This window comes from Cebus imitator, unplaced genomic scaffold, assembly GCF_001604975.1.
Source record: "Cebus imitator isolate Cc_AM_T3 unplaced genomic scaffold, Cebus_imitator-1.0 Scaffold1745, whole genome shotgun sequence".
In the NCBI taxonomy this organism is placed as follows: domain Eukaryota; kingdom Metazoa; phylum Chordata; class Mammalia; order Primates; family Cebidae; genus Cebus; species Cebus imitator.
In genome coordinates, this window is record NW_016109060.1 from 4,252 (window position 1) to 7,044 (window position 2,793).

The window sequence follows — 2,793 nt, forward strand, 5'->3', positions numbered from 1 at the left end:
AAAAAAAAAAAAATTTCTAGTCCATAGGGCATGGTGGCTCAAGCCTGTAATTGGGAGGCTGAGGCAAGAGAATCGCTGAACTTGAGCTGTGAGAGCCTGAGGCAGGTGGGTACCCAGGCCAATCTTGGATGCAAAGATGGAGAGGTGAATGGAGGCTTTCCAGTAGAAGGGAAGTATAGTATGAGGCTTGAAGGACAACTGGAAATTGACCACATTAAGCAGAGGGAAACAAGAAGTGTGTGTACCAATGCTCATTTCCACCTTGAGGGGTCATACACATATACAAAGCCCTGGATGACGGAGAGAACGTGGCATTTGCCAGGAGTGGACAGTTCAGTCTGACCAGTGCATACAGTGATGGTGAGGATGGTGGGTAAGAGACGCAGCTGGACAGGAAAGTAGAGACAGGGAGGTCGGAGGTCTCGGGCATTATGTGTCATTTTAAAGAATTTGGTGGTGGTTTTTTTTTTTTTTTTGGAGATGGAGTCTCAGTCTGTCGCCCAGGCTAGAGTGCAGTGGCACAATTTCAGCTCACTGCACTCTGCCTCTGCCTCCCAGGTCCAGGTGATTCTCTTGCCTCAGCCTCCCAAGTAGCTGGGATTATAAGCACACACCACCATGCCCAGCTATTTTTTTGTATTTTAGTAGAGACAGGGTTTCACTGCGTTGCCCAGGCTGGTCTTGAACTCCTGACCTCATGATCCACCCGCCTCAGCCTCCCAAAGTACTGGGATTACAGGCATGTGCCACCATGCCTGGCAAGATTTTACTGCCACACAGAGTGCCACCACGCCTGGCTAATTTTTGTATTTTTAGTAGAGATGAAGTTTCACAATGTTGGCCAGGCTGGCCTAGAACTCCTGACCTCAAGTGATCCGCCCGCCTTGGCCTCCCAAAGTGCTGGGATTACAGGAGTGAGCCACTGCGCCCGGCCTGTAGAAGATATTTAAGCAGAGAGCAGGATCATCATCATTTTGGTTTCAGAAATTGCACTTCAGTGGGATTTGTGCAACAGTCTGTAAGAGGGCAGGACTGCAAGAATTTTATTTATAATTCAGCCTTCTGGGCTGGAAAGAATAATGTCCTAGAGGAGGACTGGAAATAGGCAGAGCCAATTCCAGGGAGTTTATGGGGAGGCTGATTGAGCAGGTTGGGTGTGGGGGTGGGGCAGGGAGGAACCCGAGTGGCTGCCAGGTTTCGACAGTAGGCTCACCCAATAGGGCAGGGCCTTCATCAGCTCCTGGCTCTTGCTACTGGGGCGGTACCCACCCACAGTCTCCCTGTTCCTGGACTAAGTTCACAGAAAGCCCCTTCCCTCCCATCATCTTTATGGCCTGCATTCAATTCCATTCCACCTACTATGTGGAGTAGGAAGCACCTATTATGTGCCATGAATGAAGCTTCTCCCAACCTCACCTAAGGGAGTTATCTGGATTACTGAGAGGCTCTGAAGTACAGATGGGAGGTTGAGGGTGAGTAGGAAAGAGGGGAATATCCTGTAGACCCTTAGCCTATGTTCATGTCTTCTCTCCTCCACCAGTGCTGGAGGAACTTGATTCCTGACTTCTTTTTTTTTTTTTTTTTTNTCTGATTATGTTAAAATGTTGCATGTCACATAAATAATGGAATTTCTGTCAATTACATTATAATAAATTCACATAAGATTTTTTTTTTTTTTTTTTTGAGATGGAGTCTTGCTGGGTTGCCCAGGCTGGAATGCAATGGTGCGCCCTCGGGGGTTCCACAGCCTCTGCCTCCCAGGTTCAAGTAATTCTCCTGCCTCAGCCTCCCGAGTAGCTGGGATTACAGGCGTGAGCCACCACACCCAGACAAGTTTTTTAACCTGGCCATTTTAAGTCTTGTTATCCTCAGAAAGTTAGCTATTTTACTCTTTTACTTTCCTGAAAGCTTTTGCAAACAACTATAATCCTAAAATGTTTCATCTTGAAGGAGATTCATGAAAAGGACTCTGACAAGTATAGATTTCTGATAACTATTAGATTAAGCCATTGGAGTGGGTAAGAATTTCCCGAACTCTAAGGAAACTGATGGGTTCATGAAACTGCTAACCCAACACTACGCAGGACAAGAATTAATTACATAAGACTGAATAAACTGACAAGGACAATTTTTATGCCTTTTTGTTTAAAACATTTTTGGTCCTTTAATATTTGTTTTCTAGGCTGCCACGGTGGCTCACACCTGTAATCCCAAAACTTTGGGAGGTCGAGGTGGGTGGATCACCTGAGGTCGAGAATTTGAGACCAGCCTGACCAACATAGAGAAACCCTGTCTCTGCTAAAAATGCAAAAAATTAGCTGGGCATAATGGCACATGCCTGTAATCACAGCTACGTGGGAGGCTGAGGTAGTAGAATCCGTTTGAACCTGGGAGGAGGAGGTTGTGGTGAGCCAAGATCGAGCCACTGTACTCCAGTCTGGGCAACGAGAGCAAAACTCCGTCTCAAAACAAAACAAATAATGAACTGGCCTGGCTTAAAAAGGTTTCTAGCTGGGCACAGTGGCTCATGCCTATAATCCCAGTACTCTGGGAGGCTGAGGCGGGTGGATCACAAGGTCAAGAGATCGAGACCATCCTGGCCAACATGGTGAAACCCCGTCTGTACTAAAAATACAAAATTTAGCTGGGTGTGGTGGCGCGTGCCTGTCGTCCCAGCTACTCAGGAGGCTGAGGCAGAATTGCTGTAACCCAGGAGGCAGAGGTTGCAGTGAGCCAAGATCATGCCACTGCACTCCAGCCTGGCGCCTGGTGATGGAACAAGACTCTGTCTCA